This window comes from Zonotrichia albicollis, chromosome 11 (assembly GCF_047830755.1).
Source record: "Zonotrichia albicollis isolate bZonAlb1 chromosome 11, bZonAlb1.hap1, whole genome shotgun sequence".
NCBI classification, from domain to species: Eukaryota; Metazoa; Chordata; class Aves; order Passeriformes; family Passerellidae; genus Zonotrichia; species Zonotrichia albicollis.
The window spans coordinates 11,054,489-11,079,487 of record NC_133829.1 but is presented as its reverse complement, the minus strand read 5'-3'; the positions used below and the strand labels follow the sequence as shown (position 1 = coordinate 11,079,487).

At 39.3% G+C, this 24,999-nt stretch overlaps 1 protein-coding gene across 4 annotated transcripts in view; it reads left to right on the top strand.

The window, feature by feature from the left end:
• The window catches only part of SEMA6D (semaphorin 6D), a 244,535-nt gene that overhangs the window by 44,380 nt on the left and 175,156 nt on the right, over positions 1–24,999 (top strand). Inside the window, exon 2 of one of the 4 annotated variants that reach the window (XM_074549334.1) lies at positions 17,447–17,499. The exons of the other annotated variants lie outside the window; for them this stretch is intronic. The gene's annotated coding sequence lies outside the window, so the exon portion shown is untranslated. The remainder of the gene's footprint in view (positions 1–17,446; positions 17,500–24,999) is intronic. 4 annotated transcript variants of the gene reach the window in all.

Below are 24,999 nucleotides of genomic sequence, written 5' to 3'. Positions count from 1 at the left end.
TTGTTAACTTATATTTTTCTTACCAAAATCATGCTTACAATATTTGTCAGGAATCTGTGGAGGGCAGAGGTATAAACTCCTAGCAAACAGACAGGGCTTCATAGTGAAGTGAGAAAACACTTTGCAAGATTCATGGTATGAATTAAACTGCTAGTTGATTAGCTTTTGCTGCAATTTTTCCAGCCACTCAAGAAAGGCCAATGTGTGGTACAATAAATCCAGAGATCTTAGGGCTGATATTCCTGTATCTTAGCCTCTCTCTTTCTAAAATGTCAGCAGTCCTTGTAAATCAGGAGGTTCTGCTTGGTATTCTGGGCAGTGTGCCTGAGGAGCCAGGCTGGAGGGAGCACCAAGATTGTTGCATTTTGGCTGAAACTCGAGAGTTTTCTGGAGAAAGCACACTGTGTGGGAAAAAACCTTCTCGATTTGTTGCCAGGAGGTGTCACTGCAGCTCAGGAGTAACTATTTCATCCCTTGAGGCCCGTTTTTGTGGTGTTGGGGTCCCCTCTGAGTGCTGGTGTTGAGGGGTGCAGCAAGGCCTGGCCCTTTATTGCGTGGCTGGAGGAGCAGCACTGAAACTGTGCAGATTGTTAATTGATATATACACAAGTAAAGAGAAGATATCAATGTGTACTAAGTGTGTTGCACCCCAAAAAGGCCCTTTCTGCATCCCTGGTGAATATGCAGTGCAGTGCTAGTGGGGCCTCCTGCCTTTGGGAATTTGTGTGTGCATGGGGCTGCCTGGGGCAGCTGCTTGTGCTGCCCTGGTCCCGTTCGCCTCCCAGGGTTGGAGCAGAACCTCAGCAGTCTCTGATCAAATGTGTCATGCTGGAATGAGCATGGCAAGATATCTGGTGAAAATGCCAGGCTCAAGAAGCTGGAGCCATGAGTAGTTTTGGGAATCATATCCTTGAATGCTACTGATAGCAATCTTTCAAAACAATTTAAATAATTTATTTTAATGCATGAGGAGCTTTTTATTCAGAATCAGTTTTGCACAGCATATTATATGTATTTTATACAGCCTGCTAATGAGCTGAAGACTTGTTAATTATATGTGTGTGGAATGGCATAGCTGCTGAATTATGCACATTATTCTTCTTTACAACGAAGCCTTCCTCTTAACTGTATCTGTACTGCTTGAAATGTGCACCTCTGGCTGCTGATACAAACTCCTCTACTGTCACTTCGTTATTGTAAATCTTCTGGTTTTGGTGATGTGAAGGATTAGTCTGAAAGGTGGAAGAGTTGGTTAGGCAACAAAATAGACTGTTTGAAAACAGCTTCCCATGCTGCATAAAACAGCTTTGGGGTATTTTATATCCCCTGAAATAAAAGAAAAATATGCTTGATAAAGGAGCATAAAATCTGTAATGGTTCACTTAACTTTCTTCATCTGTCTGGTCTGTAATTCATTACTGTTTTCCTATTTAATATTGTCCTCTTGATGTAGAAAACAAAAAAAAACTCCAGGAAAAACTCAACAACAAAAACTAAAGTTATAGGTGTTTTTATAGCAAAATATTTTAAAAGACCAGATTATTGTTGTCAAAATTGTAATAAACATAGCGATAGGTGCCCTGTTTCCTGAATTTATGTTTACAAAATTTATAAAATGTAGTGGCAAAGCTGATCAGCTGTTTCTTACTTTGGTAAAATCCAGAAAGCCACAAAATATGCAATGCTGGTGATACCAGTAACTTACTAAACAACACATTTTTATGAAAACTTGGTGTCTAGTATAGAATTTAAATCATTACATGGAAATAAGAGTGTCTTTTACGATGAATTATTCATATTAATGAATACTCAGATCCAGCTCAGTCTGTTGAATGAGAATGATGTTTCATTTACATGTGTTGGAGGTCATGCTGGTAGATCTTGGGGAAACATGGAACCTTTGCTTTTGCCAAGAGCTTTAACCTCACTCATGTTTACCCTGTGGGGCTGCTGCTAAAGTCTGGCCATGGAGTGCTCTTCAGTGGGGTTCTCCTGGAAGCCTCCACCCGTGAGAGATGGGCAAAGAAAATGAAACCCTGGATGGAAAACTTGGAAAATGTTGTTAGCTGGATGTTAGGCACCTCTCTCACTTCTCCATCTCCTCATGGTGCTTCCAGGTTTCATTCTGACTCTCAGTGTGGTGATTGGGATTTGGCAGCCTTGATTTGATGGAGATCAGGATGTGTAGGCAGCTTTCTCAAGTCAGTGTTGGACTCCCCAAATTACTGGGCTGTGTCCCTCTCCTGGGATGGGCTCTGTGGGCTGGGGAAACACTCCTGTGTTTGTGCAGGGAATGCTGGGAAGCAGGGGGAGTCTGAATCAGGATTTCTGTCATGTTGGAAATCCTGAACTTTAATAGTGCCACGATGGCAGCAGGGCTGGTGGGCTGAAAGTCTGAATTGCTTTTTAGTAGCAAACACTGATTGGCATTTTTGTGTTTGTTTTTGAAAGAAACACCCAACAAAACAAACACAAAAAAAAACCCTCCAAAAACAACCCAGACTAAAAACACCCCAACCAAAACCTCTCAGTTTTCAGTTTAGAAAAGCTTGGGGTACTTCTTTTTTTTTTTTCTTTATGATGATAATTGTGTTGTAAACCCTAAATTTGTGCAGGTGAGTAGGAAAAAGTAATTTTGCTGAAGATTCTTAAAACTTTGTCGGGAATAGAGAAGGGAAGAAAGCAAAGCTATAATAATAATATTATGTGTTTAATGAAAGGAAATACAGCTTAATTTATTGTCCTAAAATTTAGTTTTTAGATGAGGGAGTTGTATATGGCTAAAATAAGCTGAAGAAGGTTAGTGGTCCATCTTGATCGCAGGCCCAGACTGCACGAAAATCAGTACTGCCTTCAACAAACAAAATATTTGTAAAACTTTTGCCTGAAGAAGTTGTTTGTGACAACAGCATTAGTGCACTTCAAACTGAGCATCTTCTACATTTTCCTCTAGTTGTGGGGTTATTTTTGAGATTCACAGGCTGCATTCTGGGTATGTCCATCTTGGATGTGTGCTCTTGGGGAGAGGAACAGGTGCAAGGAAAAACATCCTAAATTAGCCTGCAGGTTTTTCAGTGTTTGCTGTTGTTTGTGCGGGGTGTTCAGGGGATTTCATTTGTTGTGCTAATGTCAGCTTGTTTTAAACAAGCCGTGAAATGACTGCTAGATTAGGAGCCTTAAAGGATTATATACATCCTTCAGCTAGGTGCTGCTGCAATAGAAGCACAGTAACAATAATCAGCTTAGTTAAATTCAAACAGGTGGTCCAAAGGGAAAAGTTCATTTTCCCTCCATCCTCAACAGTGGAACATGTGATTACATCAAAAACTAGAGAAATTGCTTAGGGCCATCTTTAAGTCTTATGTTCTAGGAAGCCAGGGTGGTTTTGGTTTTTTGGGAATTGTTTTAACACTGATTTTGTGACATCATAACATGGCATGGACATGAAGAACTTCAATTTCCTTATCTGCTTTTTAAAGTGGTAAAAACCCACTCACCATCATGGCAAGATGGCTTCCCCCTCGGGCCAGCTGCCTGCCCCACAGCCTGGGGGTGCTCAGGGTTATTCATGTGGAGCATCTTTGGACTGAAGGCTGAGGGGTAGCTCCAAAATAACTCCTGACCACTGCACCTTTCCCAGTAGCTTGGGATTTCTGCTTCCACAACAGACACATGCTGTTCTCCTCAAGTTCCTAATGTCTAAATTAGCTTATCTTGGAAATAAACTCCTTGCTTTGTATGTGTAAATGTAAGTGCCAAGTTAAAGGGATATACCAAATATGTTTATACCTAGAAATAACTGTAAAACCAGGAAAAGGATATGAAGCTGTGCAATTACTAGTGAGGATTCTGAGACTGAATGAGTTATTTTTAAGCATTTCATTACAGGATTTAATTAACTGCTTGCCAAACTTGGTAGGTTAATGTCAATTGTTCTCAACCACTTTGGAGTACAATTTATTGTACTGTCTTGGAGAAAATTCATGTGACCAAGAAAGTGTCTGAGGTAATTGTTTCTGTTGTGATTTAGGAATATTTTCTTTCCTACAACGTTCCTTTGGGTGCTTTCTATGATTGGTATGAAACCATGATAGCTTTAATTTTGGCAAAAAGTATTTCTATTAAGAACATTTATGTCAAAATATAGTACAATAAACACACAAAAGAGGCACAGTTTTAAGACTCTGAAATAAAGCCACAGAAATTTTTGTTAATTGGAGGAATTCAGAATGCTCTTTATTTTTACTTTTATTTGGAGCTTATTTTGGGAGGTGGTGTTTATTTTGGGGGGTGGTGTTTATTTTTGGGGGTTTCAGGGTTTTTTGTGTTTGTTTGGGGGTTTTTTGTTGTTGTTTGGAGTTTTTGTTTTTGTTTGTTTTTTATAGTGATTTAAAATTAGCTTAAAAATTAACATGGAAATCCCTTGAGCTACCGCTCATAAGAAATTGGAGGCAGAGGTGCTGTAAAATAGGCACATTTTGTGGCTTCTTTTGGGACAACCTTTAGAAGACCATTCAAGTCTGAATATTAAACTCCACATAAGTAAATTTCAAAGTAGAAGTCCAGGAAGAATTTGTATTATGTTATAAGAAACCCTTTTGTATGCCTGAAGACTCTAGATATGGAAAAAAGATTATTTGCTATAATATTCTGAGCTCATTTTTTCATTTCACCTGGATGAGATGAAAGTACATTTGGGATGGTAGATTTTCAGACTCTTTGTCATTACCTTATTTTTGATTCTTTATGGATTGTCCAGATAGAGGTGTCAACATAGTGCTTTATTGCAGAAAGCATCAATATGTAAAAAATGCAGAGAGAAAAAAAATCTTTATTTTTCCCTGTGCTGTGCCACAAATAAATTGTGAGAGAAATGAGCAAGAAACTGATTCAACTTGAATTGTGGTTGAAGAAGGGCATTTCATCCTTCTCTGTCATGCAAATCCAGTTTGATTTCTTTGGAAATGCTATTACCCTCCAAACCTGTTCTAGCTTTCCTCATTGCAGTAGCTTTTGCTTATAATAATGCACGACATACTGTATCCTTTTGGCACAGATTGATCTGGGGGAGCAGAGTGGAAACATACATTAGTGAGACAATGTAAAGATTTCACACTCCTGCTGCTTCCGTACTGCTTGTGTTTGAGATAAATGACAGACTCCAGGACACCAATTCTCCCCCTCGTTTGCACTTTCTCTAGACACCAAGGAAAAGATTCAGAAGCCTAAACATAGATATCTAATGCCATTTTAAATGCTTTAGGTACCTGAGACATCTGTCAGGGCTAGCAGGTGTGACAGATGACTTAATGCCTTTTTTAGCAGCGGTTGAGAGCCAGGGTGGGAAGCCCTCAGGCATCTAAAATAGCACCAAATGTCTTTCTTTAGGTACCTGCCTGGCTCCTGAATGCTCTGCTGTAAAATGAAGTAGATCAGGGTAAAAATGCTTTAAACAATTGTGTAGGCATATTTGTATGTGGTTAACCAGGGGTAATTGGTAAGTGAAAGTTAGTGATAAAAGTGAGATTTCTCTACATTTTCTTTTGTATCCATTTAAATTCCTTTAAAACTCGCTTGTAGTACAACCTCTATGCAAATTTGCAGTTGTACAACAAGTGAGGCAGGGGCTTTGTTTTTTAAATGATCGGTTACAAAGCTCTAGATAATCCCTCCTATTAAGCTTGTTGTGTTTTGAACTACAGAGGTTGCCGCTTGTAAGCTAACGAGTGTCAAACTCCCATCACTGGATCAGGCAGGTTTCCAGCAGTTTGAACAGAAAATGACTGTTCCCATGCAGCTGGGGCCATTGTGGAGGTGAGGCTGTGCATTGTGCAGTGCAGGGCTGTGAGCAGGCTGTGCTGAGGTGAAGCTGTGCCACAGCAGTGCCCTTTGTGCAGTGCCCTCACACACCTGAGCTGTACCTGCCCTGCTGTGCCCTCCCCTGGTCACAGGGACAGGGAGAGCTCAGACTGAAATTCTTTCTCTCTGCAGCAGCGCTGCTCTGAGGAGCCCTCACCTCACAGCCCATGCCCTGGATGTGCTGTTAGTTCAGATGTTTGTGCAGCATCTCTTATTTTGAGGGGTTTGCTAGCTGGGTAATGCAGATAGTTAAATAAATTCAATACGTTCTAAATGGCATATTCTGGAAGCAGTAGTTACCCATCAAGCTCTTTGATCAAAAGGCAATGTTTTGGTATTATATTGTGTGTTAATGTTCTCTGTAGTCAATGTGTAGTTAAACAATAAGGCACAACAGGCATTAATCCCTTTTAAATATACTCCTGTCATGATGTCAGAGGTGTCCCTGGGAATGTGCTGAGGAGTGTGGTAGTGTAACTGCGGTACAATAATCTTTCATGAATTCATTTCTGAGGGCATCGCATTGCTGCTATGAAATGGAAATTTAAATAAATAAATGAAATCCTTGAGGAGTTGCTCTGCAGTTTATAGGGGATTTTGACTGAAGTTTGGCCTCCCTGCTGCTGCATTCTGTTTCCATGTGAGTTTTTGCTTCGTTCATGTCCAGACCAGTGTGCCATGGTGCCAGCTACCAGAGCTATCAAAGCTGCAAAGCACACACACAACTGCCCTCAGTGGTCCAAGTAACTTCTCCAATATGTGCTATCCATAATTTATTCAAAGCAAAGCCAGAAATAATTTGTGCTTTAAAAACAGCTTGAGTGGTGAAAACCATAATGCAGTGCAAGTCATTTTCTTCTTTTTAATAGCGCTTGACACTTTCCAGTACAGAACATCTACCTAACAGTGCATTATTGCACAGTGCAGGAGGAGCAAGCAAAAATAGGAGCCGACTTGTTTACTGGGGGTTTTTTTGTTTTTTTGTACAACCACAGTTAGTACAAGATGTTTTTATTTTAAAATATGGAAGTGTATATATTCATAGGTTTTAACATCTGTTCATTTCTAATTGTTTTCTTACCAGCTATTCTTAAATGTTTCAGAGAAAACCCAAAGGCTTATTAAAATTTTTAGTGAGAAAGCTTATTTTTTCAGGGCATACAGAATGTTACCTCTAAAGAAATATTAGTGAATTTCTCCTTTCCCTTGACTTTAATGACTTTATAATTATACTTTGTCTTAAAGGAAATCTACACAGGTTCACTGTTTTTCATCTTCTCTGGCTAAAAGCTAATCTTGCCCTGGAATGTGGACAGATGGGGAAAACCATTGTAACCATTAGTTATGACTGTTTCTGTGCAGAAATTGTTTTTAATTTGATTTTACATTGAGAAGGAAAACAAATTTATCCACATCCCACCATGTTTTGGTTGCTCTCTGTGTGGTGATCAGCTGCAGAGCAGTGACGTGGAGCATTTCATAGGCTGGAAGCCATGACTGCAAAATCAACGTGGAAAGATAATGTTTTGTTAAGAGATGGCACAATTAAGAAGCAGGCAAAAATGTATTCATTTTGTTCCTTGTCAAGTAAGGTCTTGCCAGGTATGGACTTGAGAAGGGTCTTTTCTGTTAGGGCCACTGGAAATTGTTCTTGTTGTCTTTATTGTGAAGTATTATCTGTTTCCTAGAGCTATTTAAAATATTTCTTTTAATTGGCTATTTGCATATGAATATGAAATACAGAAAAAGCCTTTGGTTTACTTTATATAGTGGGGTTTTTTCTGACGTTTGGGATTTTAATGCTGAAAATCTTATTTTTCTCTTATCTCTGTATTTGTGGCCTCAAAGGAAGCTGGGGAAGGGGATCCCCTTGTGGAACTGGCTTGATAGTGTCTCTTAAAAGTTGCATGTGATTCTGTGAAGCCACAGTCATTTCTTTTCCTGCTTTTGTGCTGTAGTCCTGCAGCATCTAATAAATGTGTAAAAAAATAAAAGCAAAGCAGCCAGCAGTACTGTGACAATCATAAGGGTGAAGAAGGAAAGAAAGACAGGAATTTTCACATTAAATCTAATGGCAAACGGAAGTGTTTGTCTAAAAATTTGCAATATCTCGTAATGAAGGGCTAATCTAAAATAGAACAAAATTTATTCCTTATCCTTTCCTGAAGCATAGGTATTTATATACCTGAAGTTTAGGTATTTATATAACAACCGTAAATTTCTGATGTTCAGGTAAACAGACAATGCTGCCTATTTATTTATTTAGTTAGTTATCTGATTCTTAGTCCATAGCTTTAGTATGCCAGGCCTTGTATGTTCTTCCCCTATGGAAACTCAATATTCCTGGCCTTTTAAGCCTTCTTCCTTGCCTCTAATAATTTCATTGCGCATCCCTGGACCTCCTCAATGTTTTCTGGTGTTGACTCGTGTGATTGCATTATTGTATTTTCACTGTTTATTCTGCTTCTCCATGTGCTGATACTTTTCCCCTGTGTGTTTGCAGTTCAGATTGAAGCTGATGTGCAAGCAGGACTGTGCAGGGGATAGTTCTAGCAAATGGCTCTGAACCTCCTTTAAAACATGGGGTAAAAACCTTCTGTAGCAACCTCTGCTGCCTTTCATGCCTTCCTTGCTCTGTCTTCCTTCTGACTTCAGCCAGGACCCAAAACCACCTCCAGTGCAGGAGGAGGGAGCTAATTCTTGATTCCTGGCTGCTGGACCCTGGGGGTGTCACTGGCAATTCCAAGTCCACCTCAGCGCAGTTTGGCAGCTCCAGCTGGTGTGCTGCCTAGGAGCTCTTGAGGAATTTTCCTGGCCTGGATTCTCTGCTTCCTCCTGCTCATAAACCCATTGTGAGCAACATCAAGGACTTTAAAGTGTGGAAAACTGGCATGTGCAAAATATTTTCTTTTTCCTTGTTCGTATCTCTGAACTGGCCTAACTGCAGAGGTCATGCTAGGGGAGGGCTGAATAAGCTCCCTGATAACAGGCAGTTGTTAAATCTGGCTGGTTTTGTCCAGCTGCAGCCAGAGAGCAGTCCACATTGTTCCCTCTGAAGTGCCTTGCCTTGTGCTTGAGCTTATTAATTTGCTATACAAGTTTGTTTTACAATTTACCATGTCTTCTACAGAGACAGGGCAATTCATTATGTCACTCTGCCTTCATCTCTTTGTCCCTTGGTAACCACACTGGGATACTTGGGAAGGGAAAGAGCTCATGGCACACTTGCTCAGGGTCTGGATAGTAAACCAGAAAACTAGTTAGGATAAGAACAGCATGTTCCATTTGCTAATTCAATTCACTGATGGGTTTTTCAAGTTTTGTTTTGTTTTTCCTTCACTCTTTCCAGAACAAGAAAATTCAGTTGGTCCTGCATCTTCAGTGAAGTTTAAAACTTTCAAATCCTCTCTGAGCTGCACAAGTAGCAGAATTAATGCTTATAAAACTTAAAATACTTTGTCTTTCAGGATGAGAGAAACAAGATAGGTGGCAGAATTTTATTATAGACTCTACCAGAGACCCGATTAAAGCCTGCCAAATCTTTGTCTGCAGAAACCCATTGCAAGGCTAAGCAGTCAAATCAGTTTTATACCTTATACCCCATATTTCAGTAACTGCTTTTTTCTAACTGTTGTGTGTAAAGTGAAATCAAAATAATTACCAAAATAAAGAGGCCACTGTACCATATATACTAACGCATGTCAAATTAATCCTTTAAACTGTTTGAGGGCTATTAAAACTGTTCTTTGCTTTGAGAGAATTGGATATTTCTCTCAGGGAGAAAAAACCAAGGCCTGGAATTTATTGAGTGTGATTAGCTGCAGCTTGCAGTGCCAGCTCTTTGCTGTTCTTCAGCAAGCTCTAATTCATTTCCCCCACACCTGATGATGCTGCAGGTGCTGAAGGAACTTAGGAGGAGCTTATGCATCACTAAGTGCTTGAGTGGTGAGAGGTTTTGAAACATTTAAAAGAGGAAATGTAAGAGGAGAAAGAAACTCCTGATCTTTACAAATATAGATCCAGGCATCCTACACAATCCATCCTGTAGTATTCTGACGTAAAGCTGTCGAATGAATAACTTGGCATGCTTCTCAAGACATATGAGTGTATATGAAATAATTCTTCTCATGGCATATTCTGTAAATGAATTTAGGGTACAAGAGAATATGCATTATTCCTTCTGTAAATATAAAATTCTTATTAACTGTTGGATTTTCCTATTTTGACAGACATACTGCTGTTCAACAGTTTCATTTATTATGCATGTAAATGTGTATACAAATAAGAAAAATCTGAATCATAATTGTGAGTCCATATGCTAGAGACCTTCTTCAGAGTTTGTCATTGCAATATTTATTGAAGTAGAAGACCAAAAAGCTCTTTCAGCCTTTGGGTATGAATCTTATGTATGGTGAGCAAGTTGGTCTGAACTGTTTTATTTTGTACTTGTACAAAATATGTACACACAGCAGCCATCTCATGGAGAAAAGGGTAGGGTCATACTTTAAGCACAGAAGAATCTCCCATTTCTTCCACGTGGCAGTAATGGATGTTATGGGGTGGGGGAAAGCCGTATTTGAAGTAGAGGAATAAATATTCTATTCTTCTAACTTAGTGCACAGAACTGACCTTTCTCATAACTACTTGACTCACTGCAGAAATTGCTTATGTGGTCCACAGTTCCCTGTAACACATACACTGCTAAATGTGGGGGGAAAATTCAATGGCCAGTGGGCAACACCATGGACTGGCCAGAAAGGTAGTAATTTTTGCATGTGCAGGTGTTGAATTTTTCTCAGACTTCCATAGTACTTATCGGTCTGCTAAAGAATTAATAAAAAAAGTTTAGATCCTAGACTAAAATATGGAAATTGTAGTTGCACACTTTGCATGCAATCAGTAAGTGCCTTTCAACACTTGCTCTGTTGCTGAAAGCAAGTGTGCAGTTCTAACTGCTGCTTAGAGATTACATTCAGTGGAAGTAAGGGAGCACATTCCCAGGGGAAGGGATCTGAATACAGAGAGGTGTACACAGGTGTATTTTAAGGTCAGTGGTTATCTGTGCAGAGCACTGCATGGCATCCAGACTATGGCACACTTCAGGTCCTCCTTTAGGAAGGAATTCTGCAGTAAACTTTAAGGCAACGTGTAAAGATGGCAGACCAAAGTTGGTATTGACATAGGCAGATACAATCCCACAGACACATCCATTGTGAGCTGTAGTTTTGAGGCTTGGTGTTAACTCTGAAAGGAGCTAACAAAGCCAGATGAGCAGAGAGCAGGGCGGCACATGAAATTGATTTTTGACAAGTGAAAAACTGCTCATACTGGAAGAGCTCCATGTACACATTGCTTCTTTCTTCCCAGCCTCACGTAGTGCAGTGCTCCACCATCAGCTCTCTTTCAGGTGATAAATCATTTTGAGGTCTCATCTACTTACTGACTTCTCGTGTATGTGGAATAAGGTAGCAGAATCTATCCCTGGTAAACCTAATTATATCTCTGTGACTGTGAGAAATCAGCTCTTTGTCTCAGAAAAGATTGCCTGCATCTAACACAACCTTACGAAGTCACAGAAAACCTGGGGAGGGGGAGAAGAAAGGAGCATGCCAGTGCTGCCATTTTAAGGAATTTGCCCATCCACTTAAGAAGAAAGGAGAGGCACTGGGCTAATCTCAATATTTGTGTCTCCTCTGTGTTCTCACAGTAACTTGGAAACATTAAAATGTTGTCAGAAATTTTTCATTAAATGAGTTCTATTCTAAGGAAATGTTCACTAAATATGAGTTTCAGGAAATTTGGTCTTCATTGAAAAAAGGCTTCACATTTCATAAATCACTTTGACTGTATTTGCTTAAAAATTGTATGCTATAGAAATAGCATGCAATTAAAAAAATCTGAGTTGAGAGTTTACTTTTAAGGAAAAGGACAAGCTGACTTCAATTGGGTCATTTTTCACATGGAATCTCTAGGGTGCTAGAAAGGGGGGAAAATTAGTTTCTAGGGAAAAAAGCTCCTGTCTGAATGAAGTACTGAATTTGAAGCTGATGGTGACCGAGTCTTAGTGTTCTAACAATTGTTAGAATTCTTTGATACATTTTCTTGTGTTTTTAGAAGACTTTTTTCCTCTTTATTATTTACCTTTGGCTGTGTCAGTGCATTGAGTGTAGTCTGATGCAATCATGTAACATGTATGTTGGTTTATTAATTAAAATTAGAGTTAAAATACAACTGCTCGGATCTTAAATTATCAGAATGGATTTTTTTTTCTTTTATCATGAGGCAGATTTATCTTTTGCACGTCCCTTATCTGGCAGTTGTCCCTCTGCTCCCACTGTCAGTCACCACAGGCGTGATCTTTACTCTGCTCTTGTTGAAGCGAATTCCTACATTCAAGAGACAAAATGAACTGGTTAATGTCGTCAAAACATTTGTCAATTTCTCAAATTAGGTGCAAATTAGAAGAGGTATTTTGCTAAGCAGAGCTACTAATAGGAGCTATATTAATAATGAAAGGTAATTTAAAAGCATGACTGCACAAGCAGAACAAGGCTTTGAAAAGGTCCGAACATATGCCTGCGACTGAATAAACCCATTAATTCCTTACACATTTCCATTCTTATTCCAGGCAATCAAAATGAAAATATGCAACTCTTCAATAGCAGCGCTTTAGTGGAGTAAAGGAAGATGTGTTGTATGCAGGATATCACAGTGCATATGTGGTTGCCTATAAAAAGTCATGCAGACTGGCAGCACACTATTTTCCCCATCAGAAAAAAAAGCATGGATTCTTGTGGAGGTTGCTTTCCTTACAGAACTTCCCTTGCTGATCACGTTTCAGTTGCATCATGCTCAACATTTAGCACATCAAAGTTAAAAATTTATGAATTATGGTAAACACACCACCTTGCTGATTTATGATGTGCAACAGGGAAAGAGAAATAAACTACTGAAACATTGTAGCTTTTGTCCTACTGTGGGACCGGCCAATCTTGCATGCTTTTAAATGTCCCTGTATAATGGAGGAGTCATTCAAATATAGAAATATTTACTTGAGTGGTGCTGCTGTGATATGTTGATTTGCAACATTTTTTTATTTTTTAAAAATCTTTGTGCAGAAGTTCTGTCATTAGTCAGTAGACCTGAAAGGATGGGTCTTGCTTTAAAAAGAGCTGATGAACTGTTCTGGCTGGATTTGCAAAGAAAGAGTAGGGTTAGATAACAGGTCCTGTAAGTGTTCCCTAACCTTTCACTGTCCATCTCTGACCTGCTTTAACCAAACCAAGAATTTATGAATATCACTAAATGACTGCATGATTGAGGTTTGTGTTGCTGTTCTATTTCCCAGCTATTCTCTCTGTGTAAGAAAGGGCAAAAGTCTAGTACAGGTCTTTTTGATGGTCACAGCAGTTTAACAAATGAATGAGAATTCTTCCCTTGAGATCCTCTACCACCAGTGCTGAAATATTTGATAGAGGAACTTGCCTGAATATTTGGTGGATGTGAATATCTTTGGTATGATATGGAGGAGACATGGTGACAGAAAATAGAGAACAAGGAGGACTATTTCAAGGGGAGAAATGAGGAATAGGAGAGCAAAGAAGACATAAGGAAAATAATAAAAAGGTTACAATTGAGGAGGGAAAGAGAAGGTGATAATGGGAAGAGATATGATTTTTAAAAAGTTGTATGAAGAGTTCTACTCTGAAACCTGTAAAATGAAGGAAGGCAAGAAAAAAGAGAAATTGAAAGAGAATGGTTATTTGAGTCTCTTGAACTAATAACTCCTGAACCTCTGCATTTAAAAGAATTGCTTTTTAAATTCAAGGAAATTAGAGAATACATCAAAAAGACATGCTGTGAAAATGGCTGACAGCAATCAGGAAATTCAGAGTTAATGCTAACACTATCTCTACTGTATGTTGTACTGCTTTGTTACTGGGGTAACACTTGTTGTCCTAATCTTTAATACAAGATGTATTGTGCTTCCTATCAGAAAAAGGACACACTACCCAAATTGGTACACCCATTACTTCTCTTATCATCCCCTGCTTAGGCTTTGCTTCAGGTAATTTTAAATGAGAATTTCTGAAATCTTGAAATTAAACTTTAGTTATTAGACATGATCCTTCAGACCTTGTGTAGGGAGCAACTCCTCCTCATTCTGAGTTTGATAAATGCTTCCCTGCATATATAATAGAGCAGCCCTGAATGAATTCATATTTGCTTTTGCCTCAGGAAGAACAGCAAGGTTAGGTAGGTGACTCTTAAGTAAGATCCTTTGTCTATTGACATTATTTTTGAACACTTCTTCCTCAGGCTGTGGCAATGTGTACTAAATAAACAAATATCACACCTAGCAAAGCACATGCAGCCACAGAGGTGAGCCCCAGGTGGCTGGGAGCTGTGCATGTGAATTATTTATTTGGGGAAGGGTGTTGATAGTGTTATCCTGTCACCAGTTTTCTCAAACTACTAGTGTTTGGGTACTCAGTGGTGGAAATAGTTAGTGTCTAGCTTATTTTTTTAAAAATTACAATTAAAATCAGTGAAGTTCACTGTTACGCTGTGTCTGAACCATCAGAAAAACTCCCAAGAATGGGATAAACTGCTGCTTTTCCAGGTGGCTGTTTTGCTAGTCCTTAAGACATGTCCCAGAAATTTTTGCCGGGCAAAGCATAATGTTTGTAATAGTAAAAGTGCTAATTTCTTGTCTGATCAAACAGATATGCTAACTGGTGGAATACTCAGCCTCTTCTAGGCCACTTTCATTGTTTACTTGCAATAAATAGAATACAGTTAGGTACATAACCACATATAGCAAACAACTTTTGTTAAAGAAGTGAAGTACCTTGATTCCAGCTTCAGCTGCAAAGAGAGTATTATCTCTGTCGATCAGATTATCTGCAGGATGTGTGTCTTGATTTTTCTATAGATGCCAGAGCAGTTAACATAATTTACCCACTGCTTTTACAGCAAAAGAGAAGTTCCATGTGATAGCTGTGGTGTTCTCATTCTGAACCAGTCCATTACACTGTGGGAGAAAGCCTGTCAGGAAGGTCACTTGGAGAAAGGGACCAATGTTACCAAGAGACTCAGAGATGGAGATGGAGCAGAAAATACTTCTGAGTCTAAGGGGATTGATTATTCCACTGACTGTGCCTTTCATGTTTTATGTTTTGCGCTGTAAATATTTATGGCTCTGGTATTTTGCTTGTTGTTTTGAAACATAATGAGTTTTTGTAGCATAAGCAACCTCCCTGCTCTGCCAGCCCAGAAAGAGACAGTGAGTGCAATGGAAGTGTCAGGAGAAGCCTGGCATGGCTATGATGTGACACTTTGTCTAGTACATTGCCATGTTATTCCTGCAGAAGTTTGCTAATTAGTCATTAAATTACAGTTACCCCTACAATCTTGTCCAAAATGTCACATGGATAGCATTGATTCAAAACCAACAGACAAAAATGATAATTTTTTTCATCCTGTCTGCATAATGTTGCATTATTTTATGTGGTGCCTTGCAGTCCCTGCATGGTATGTGCCCATTTTAGCAAGTGCCACGAGCTGGATTTGGAGAGGGGAAACAGCCCTGGGGCTTGCATGCTGCAATGACAGAGCCTTGTGCAGCCAGGGCTGCTGTGCAGCTCTGTATTCTTCCCATGCTGATGATGTGTTTTACACTCCTTGCTAGGTTGGGTGCAAGGTTTTTATGGGGAAGTGACTGGGGTAATACTCTGGGTCAAAAATTCTCGCCTGGCTGTACTCATATTAGAAGGAGATGGTGCATGTGTCCCACTGCCTCCTGCGCCTTGATGTTATTTAAACCCTTCTAAGGAGTAAAGCGGAGTTTAGGAGGAGCCGTGTGCCAGCCCTGTGAGCTGCCTGCAGAGACCTGGGCTGCGTGAAGCCGTTGAAATGGGTTTCAGTAGCAGATGCATGGTGTCCACACTTAGTGGAATTTCTCTCTGGTTTTAGTGCTGTTTTTAACTGAATTAAAAGCCTGGTAACTTGCTGCAAGCTACAGATGTTTTTAGTTTGCCCTAGGGGACAGAGCTGTGAGGAGTGGCCAGTATAACCCTTCGAGAGATGTTCACTATTTATTATTTGGCTGTCACTTAAAAACCGAAGCCTCACAAGAGCACTGAGACCCCTCTGTGTGACAGGGGGCTCGTGTGGACAGCCTGGAGGTTCCTCTGTCCCAGAGCTCTGACCCAGCCCCTTCCAGGGTGAGCCAGCCCCACATTCAGGGCCACAGTGGAACAGCCCTGAACTTCCCAGTCACCTCAGCAAGGTGAAACGTTTGGCACAGTTTTGTGTACTGTTCTTTCTGGGAGAAATCACATTGAAGATCCTGTCTCCCAGTGTAAAGTTCAACTGCTTCATCAGTTGTGCCTTCACAGTGCTTGGCTGGGTGGCTGCATTTATGGATTGTGTTGGGGTTTTTTTTTACCAAAAGTGAAACACCACCAAAAAATACTCCAACAAACCCAAAACAATACAAACAACCTCCCCTCAATTGTCACCAGTTTTTAATATGTCATAATTTTTAAATGGTAGTTCCTTACCCTAAACCAGCATGCAGTTATTGTGTGTTTATCCATGTTTTTTTTTCAAAAATGAGTGTTGTAAAAAGTTAAGTGGTGCATAAAGCTATTTGAGGAGTGGGGAAAATATTTGCAGTGTACATTTGATAAGCCAGCACATTTAATCACAAGTTTATTAGAAGGTAGTTTAAGATGTCTAAATTTTTTGTAGGCAGAAAAAAACAATATATAGAAAGGGTACCTCAATTCAGTGAAAAGGGGCAAAAAATGTTCACGTCTGAAAGGGAGTTTTTTGGTTATTGTGGTGGGTTTCTTGTTTTTATGTAGTAAGTCTGATTAACAATTAAAATGATACATTGCTAGATGCAGTGAATTTTGTAGATTGTGGTGATGTTGGCTTGGAAGCCTTTGCTTGAGAAAGTAATTGAAAATGCTGAAAAGAAATTGTAATTGAAAAGAAAGTCCTAGGCTTTGTACACTACCTAAGGATCACTTTTTCATGGCCTTGTAGATCACAGCAGAGGAACCATTGTGTTACTCAATATGAGGCTCAATATAGTTTAATTGGAAAGCAGATACTTTGGTTATTAGACTCGTAATTGAATTAAATGAAGGTCAGATTTAAATAGCTAATGGCCTTTCTGGCTTAAAACTCTTCTAAGATGAGTAAATGGTAGTAGCAGTAAGCTCTTCTAAGTGATGATGGTAGTAGCAGTACCTCTCTTAAACAAAAAAAAATTATGAGAATGGGAAAATCCTAAAATCTAGGAAGATCTAAGTGGAATTTTAAACTAATGTTCTCTTGGCCTTATTGAGCAATTGAGAAACAAGTTTGTAGCAGCCAAGAACTCTTACAGCAACTAGAAGTGACTGGGAAGTTGAACTAGATCATCCCAGAGGCAAAGAGGGAAAAAAAGTCAGCCACTCCACAGTGTGGAGTAGAAATGGAAGTTATCAGGGTTGTGTGGGAAATGCATTTCTCTAAGAAAACCAAAATTTTCATTTCAAATCTATTTTTTTCTTTCCTTTTTGTTTACATCCAGGTGAGATACTGCTCTTCATTGATTTGACCTATGGGGAGAAGTTGAGAGCAGCTGTAAGTGACATTTTGAGAAAAGTTAGATCCTAACAACTGCTCATGTGAGTGACTGGCTGTGGTGCTGGGCAGGGTCTTTACAGGGTGTTGAGATCTGCTGTTGTAGAAAAATTGTGCAGCAATGTTTGCTGCAGGCTATTTCTCAGTGCTGTGTGTGTGCCCTGTGTGGTGCCTGGGAGATGGACGTTGGCAGCCTCAGCATCACCTTCAGGGAGAGCAGGATTTGGGCAGAATCATTTCACAATTTATCCAAAGGCTCAGGGAGCCATTTGGACACCTGATTTCAGCACGTGGCTCTGGAATGGGAACCTTGCATTGCATGTCTGATATTCCTTTCAAAGTCTTGTTAAGTAATGTGCTATGCTCTTTACATGATTACTTTTGGGCCTCCACCAACAGACATTAATATGTGGAAAAGCTCCCATTGACTTTAATTAGGGCTGCCTTAGTCACATGCTGAACACTTAATTGCTGTCTGAAGCAAGGCCTAAGTGAGAGGTACTTTATAGCTACCACAGGTAAACTGATATTATTAGAATGATTTTATTTATAAGGAAGTAGGAAGTACAATTGTCTGTAGAATTCTTATTATTTTGCCCTGTTATTTACTAATAAATAAAATAACAGTTTCATTTAAACTGTTGAGTAGGTACACCATGGCTGTACTTTCATATAACATAAGAATGATGTTGCCTGATTTGAATTTTTAGAGGTGGAGCCCCAAGGAATTTTTTTGGGATTTTTTTGACTGCCTTTATATTAGATTTATGAAAAGTAGAATATGTGTAGTTCTGGGTGGTTCTAAACATGAATTTTTCATTACTTGCATTATTGGTCTTACTGATGCTTCCCTTTTTTTGTATTAAAATGTTAAAGAATTATACTAACTTGTAGTGAGATGGAAGAGAATGCTAATTTAGAGGACTTCCCTTAGTACTCTGAGCTAAGTCTGGGACATGCCTTTTGGATGCTGTAATGCCTTCCTCAATTACATTTTGCCAGGAAAAGGAGACTTGTCCCAGAGCATATGACAGATGAAACAGACTGTGGGGTTGTATGCATGTTAAATTCCTGTTAACATTAATCAGAATTACATGTGCACACTGAAATGAATAAACCAGCTGATTTGCCTCAGATGCCTCACAGAAATGCCTCTAACTCCTGCAAACTCTGCCCATTCCTCCAAAGGGTGTATTCATGTGGAATAGGGGAGTTGGATGTGACTGTGAAAGAAAATGTGGGTACCAAATCAAAGAATAGAGTAGCATGACCAAGGCAAAAAGTAATAAAAGTTATTTTTGCTGCAGAGTTAATAATGAATAAGCTCAGAAAGGGCATAAACCCACCAGGAAGAGAAATATGTAACATGGAAGTCCAAGCTCAAATTTTTAATTAGTGAATGAGAAACAGCATGTGGTAGATGTTGCATTAAACTTGCATGTGACTTGGTTTGGAAAGTTTTTGGCTGGTGGTATTGGTTAGATTTTGTCATTTGGGGTAAGGAAGATAGGTTTTCCCTATTTTTAAATGGAAGTATCTAGAGCTGGGTAGTTTATTTGTGACCCCTTGGGTCTGGTGTGGGGTTACTCAGCCCCAAGTGCAGATGTAACAACTCAGAGACAAGGTACAGAAGAAAGAGGTCCAAAGGCTGAACCATGGGGTTCTTGTGAAGGGCATCCTGCAGAGAATTAGAGAGGTAGAGAGAGAATCAGGAGAAGGCAGGGCTGAGGGCGGGAAAAGACACTGAGCAGGGTCTGATCAGTGCTTTTAAGCTGGATCTGAGGGTGAAAGAGAAGCTGGAATATTGACTGTTGCTAAGCTTTTTCTAGGAATTAGGTTATCCTTCCAGGAAGGAGCTGCATGTGTTAAAGGCAAAGAGCAGGACAGATGTGACATGGTGGGGAAAATGGCATGGGGATGGCAGTGACATTGAGGAGGAAGAGTTACTGGAGCAAACAGGGGATAAAGTATGAAAAGTGATGAAAAACTTATATTTTGATGTAAGTTGATGCTGAAGACACGAAAGGCAACAAAGAATGACATAGGGAAAGTCAGCTTCTAGGCATATATTGTTTGAAGAAATCATTAGATACACAGGAAAAAAATGAGAAAATGTTACCTAAAAAAGGAGGAAATAGTTAAAACCAAAAAGAACTAGCATAAAGAAGTCTGGGATTGCAAGCATACAATTCTGCCAGGGCAGAAAACAAGAGTATTTTAACTAGAAAGATGTCAGAGCTGAAGGATACAAACATTTATAGTAAAAGATGTCAAGTTGGTCAGTTCTCTCCTGCCAGCAATGCCCACAGCAGGACATAATAGTGGAGAAAGCAAATGTTGTGGAGGAGCTGTGCCTGTAGGTTGGCAAACCAAGCCTTCCTTCTGAAGGGAATTAAGAGAGAGCTGTGGTTAGGAGCAGAGCCTGGAGAAAACCAGAAGTTCACAGAAATAGACCTGAAGAAAAATAGGAAAGGGAATATTTGGAACAGAAGAGAAGTCAGCATTGTGCATAAGCTGGAAGTAGTTACACAGATAAGTATGAAAGAGGTGCAACGGGGAAACATTTTGATTATTAAGAAAATTGTGGGTATTTTGTCAGAGTCCTTCCAATTTGGGGACAAGTTATGTGTTAACACACACCAAAAAAATGAAATGTAAGATCAGAGCTGCTTTTATGTGACCAAAAAAAAAAAGGAGTTGTGTATTATAGTGAAAGTATATTTATTTAGTACCTTTTGGCTATATAAAATTGGTTTTGGACTGGTTTTAGGATTCTTCATAAAACAAAGACTTATTAAATTTACTTGGCAGCTGTGCAGTAAGGTAAAAATGAAATAAGCTGTGCTTGTTTGAGTTTTTTCTTTTTTTTTTTTTTTCTTTCAGCCTTTGGCAGTTTTCCAGTTTTTATTTTAAGCAGATTAGACCCAAAACCAGTGATTACATTTAACATCTTTGGAAACTTTTGATCATATTTAGCTATCATGAATTGTAGGGGGAAGTGTCCTGGAGTCCAGTTTGTGACCTAGTTCAGTGTGGGTTTAGTGAGGGAGCTGTGCTGGCTGGGTTAGCCGGGGTAATCAGGGCCCTGAGAGGTGGCACAGCTTCTCTTTCATCCTGTGACACGGGCACCGTGCTCTGCTGAGGAGTGTTAATGAGAAAGGGACTGTGCTGACTGAATTATTGCTGTTGAGCCTCACAAACTAAAATAATAGAAAATAATAGTTTTTCTGAAGTGTCACTCTGCAGGGGTTTTAAATATGAATGGCTGTATTGACAGGTCAAAAGGGTTTTTTTCCTGAAATATTTTTTTAGGACTAATTAGTCGTTTCCACCCATTACATTAATGAAGAAATTTAGATTTAAACAGGTTTCATTCATTTGCAAGGACTGGCAAAACAATTTTCTAGATATACTATTCAAAATATTATGCTACCCTCTTCCATAGGTATAGGATTAAGTCAATAAAAAGATTTGTATGCTGACCTGCCATTCTTGATGGTAACACTGGAAAAATGAAATAAATATATATAGACCTTACAAATACAGAGCAGTGTTTTCAGATGAACACAGGCAGTAGGCTTAAGAGAAATTACCTAATAAAAGGTGCTTGGTGGGTACTTTTCAGTATTGCTATCTTTACGTAAAACCATCTTTTTTTGTAGTTTTGGATTCCTTATTGAATTTTGAATGTTGAAGTCAATTTTAAAATTTACAGTAAATTTTATTCTAGAGCTTGACTTCTTTTTTCTTTCTAACTTGGACTATTTGAGCATAGTTTAATTTTGTATACCTATGAGATTCTACAGAGGATTTCAATTTTCCTTTTACTGGAGTCTTAGCTTAAACCTCACGTAAGTTACGTGTTCTGCTTCATTTGCCATCTTTACCTTCCGACTGAAAAGAAATATTTCATCTGGGTTTTTTGTTGTTTCTTGGTGGGGTTTTGCCCCTCTTTTATGAAAGACTCAGATTTTAGTACCAGTGCTGCCTGAGTTGGCTGAAGGCTGTAGACTGCATAGTGGACTGCACTTCAGATCTGACTCGTTAAGGGAATGCTTTCTTTAAATGCAGCCTTGTAACTTCTTTGATGTTAAAAAGTGAAGCTTGTGGAGAAGTGCTTCAAGTGGAGAGGTCATTGTTCAGCTGGAACTAAGCTAATTCCTTGTGATCATAAAGATGATGTGTGGAGTTACTGACTTTCCTGGGTTGTTCCTCAGTCTTTTCCCAGATGCACCAGGGGCAGGCTATTTTACTTTGCTGTTAATTTTATCATTATTTATGTGTTCTCTTTTGAAAAGTTTCTGTTATTGCTGTAAATTGCTTTACTCATAATAAGTATGTTGTTATGTTGAACTTTTCGAGAGAAATCTATTCATCTTCAAATTGAAATACAGTTTTCAATTTGTTTACAAAAGAGAGGAAAATACACTGAACACTTGAGACAAATACTGGTGGTGACTCGAGGAGATTTTTGTGAAAGTTGATTAGGTCTGTGTTTAAAAACAACAGTTTGTTTCTTATGTATTAGAAATTCTAAAACACAGTACTTGGGCCAATTGAAAAGCTGCCTGCAAGATGAAAAGAGATAAAATTGAAGCTAACAGAGGCTTACATTGCTACAACATTTAAATAAAATTGTGTTGAATCTCTGATGTTCTATTCATTATGGCCTGAACCTTTAAATATTTGTGCCTATGAATAACTGTTTATTTGAGTAAGTGTTCCCATTTGTATATATATTATCAAGAAAAGGTTCTTCGATCTAAGAAGCTTTACAAAATCATTGTGCAGATCTTTATCTAAGACTTTTATTTCTCTATTCATTAAATATAATGTAGTATGTGACCTATCTTAACAAGCACTAGTTGCTTTAGATTCTTGAATTTTTAAGAGTTAATGTTTCCAGCTATGTGTGAGCATCCCTCACCCTGGGAGAGATTTACCACAGGACAAGTTCAAAACTTTGTAACTTGATTTTTTTTGTACACTTGGCTATTTTGTTCTAGATGCTTAAAAAGCAAGGGGCAAATATAAAGGCAGGCTCACTGAATAATTGCCTCCAGCTCCTGAAGGAAGCAATTCTGAAGACTAACTAAAACAAGAAAGGGACTTTAGGACTGAGTGAACGCTTCAAATAGCCTATAATTCAGAAAGGCTACCTGCAAGGAAGGAACAGATGTCATGAAAGGGAGGCAGAAAAAAACCCTGAGTGTGCCACTGAGCAGCTGGGAGAGTGATGAAGTACTAAATTCTACCAAAACATTTGAAGATAGAGCTGTAGTATACCTTAGTGCCATAATGCATCTATATGTATGCAGCTGTCATAAGAAAAATTGTGGATGACCTATTAAAAGTGAGAGAGTTTAGAGAATGCCCAGCAGAAATCCATCTAGAAATTCAGGCAGTAAAGAAACCATCATGTGGAAATTGCCTGATCTAAGGGAGATTAAAAAACAACGTTTCTTTGGGGTTGGGGTTTTTTTTTACAAAGTAATCAAGATTTGTTTTTCTCTCTATGTAGGTCCCTTATGCAGGGAAAGAGATGAACTTTAGTTCCAACAAAGATACATAGTCCAGAATGCTCACAACCATTTCTTTCTCCTCACAACCATTTATCAGCTGGCTGTGTCCAAATGAGCAGCAAGGACACAACCAAAAAAGTGTTATGGGCCTGGCACTACGGTGTTCAGAAAAACTGACACATTTATCTGAAACTGTGTAGAAAAGCACTGGCCTTGCAAACATGCCAGTCACTTCTGGCCTCTGGAGTTTTTAAGTTTTAAAGGATGAAATTAACTCAGGGCAATACTGTTGGTTGGCTCTCATGGTACTCTAAATGCAAAAGCCTCAAAATTGTGTTCACAGTGTTGGCTGGTACAGCAATGCCAATGTAGAGTAAAAAGGTTTTACACTGAGGAAGGAATGTGTGCAAATAGATTCCTGTTCAGCAAGTCTCCTCTCCCACAGAGGTATTTTTCACTCCTTTGTTCATGAGGTGGGCAGAGGGCAGCTGCCATTATGCCAGGTGGTCCTGGGCATGTACCACAAACCTGTACCTGGTCTCTCTCTGAGCAGCTGTTGGCAGCTGCTTTGCCTCTCAGAATCACCTGTAAAGCTCCTTCATCTCAGTTCATGCCTCTGTTGGCATTGAAGATGGTGGGGGTCCAGTTGCATCGCTGGGGGTGAGGCAGCAGCTCCAATAACTGAGGGCCCTGTGAGTCTGCAAAATCTGATGAGCCTAATTTGATTTCCCTGGTTTAGTTTCATTTCCAGATCTAGCAATAAGTGAGGGAGGTGGGGGTGTAGTTATGGGCAGTGGGGAGATCACCTTGTTACTCAGTTATATTGTATATATAATATATGTATTTCCAAGGGACAGGACACATGAAACCAGGCAGAGCTGGTTTTATAACACAGAAAGCCCAGTAGCTGCATAGCCACGTAAAGCTTAAGTGTAATTAATTGGAACTTGAGATAGTGAATAAAAAATAATCTGAGAGAAAAATTTTAAGTATAAAACCATTTATGTGTCACTATAGTTTACAGCAACATATGAAATCCCCAGCTGTATGCAATATTTTAGTGATAATGTTCTTTTAGAACAGAATAATATATTGCTCTGATATTATATTATCAAAATGCAAGACTTCTGAAAGAAGCAGTCTCTTTTGTTTAAAAGATGAGTAAATACTGACACAAACTGTCATGATGTACAACCTATAAACCTGGAATAGACAATTATCCTTACAGGGGTTTGTTTAGCACCTTCATTTTTCTGTTAACAGACATGAACATAGTAAATGATAAAGAGGATGAATGATGAGAAAAGGAGAGGAAACTGAAAATACTAAAACATGGGAGTTTTTTCCCCTAGGTAGTAATGAGAAATCGAGTAAATAGTAAGAAATGGAAGACACTGTATTTGCATAATCAAGGTTCACGAGTCATGTGCAAACATCTCAAACACATTAATAGAAATGTTTTTTTTTTCTTCTGAGTTCTCCAAGGTCTCACTGTATGCAATTTTTAGGGTGGTTTTTAACATTCTGGGGCACTGCTGCTTGTCATCCTGCACGTCTCTGTGGGAGCAGGAGGGGATGGGGACACTGGACCCTCCAGGCTGGTGACAGCTGCTCCCACCAACACCAGTGAGCCTGCACGGGGTGAGGTGGGACCAGTGAGGAGTCTGCACAGCGGGAGCTCCCTCCCAAGGTGCCGAAACCCCTTCAGAGCCCAGAGGGACCTGCAGGGGACGCTGGGTGGCATCGTGCCCATGCAGGTGCTCTGTGGTGGCAGGGTGACAGGGCTCGGGCTGGGATCCGTGTGGGGACGCTGTGTGGTTCAGGCTCCAGCCTCTCCACACCAGCTCTGTGGTGTGTAACCATGCAATCAAACTTAGCTGCAGCTGGAAACTTGTGTTAGTTCGTGCCCTCATATTTGTCCTGAGAGATTCATTGCAATGTATCCTACATTAAGATTTTCAGCCAAATAATGTTGATA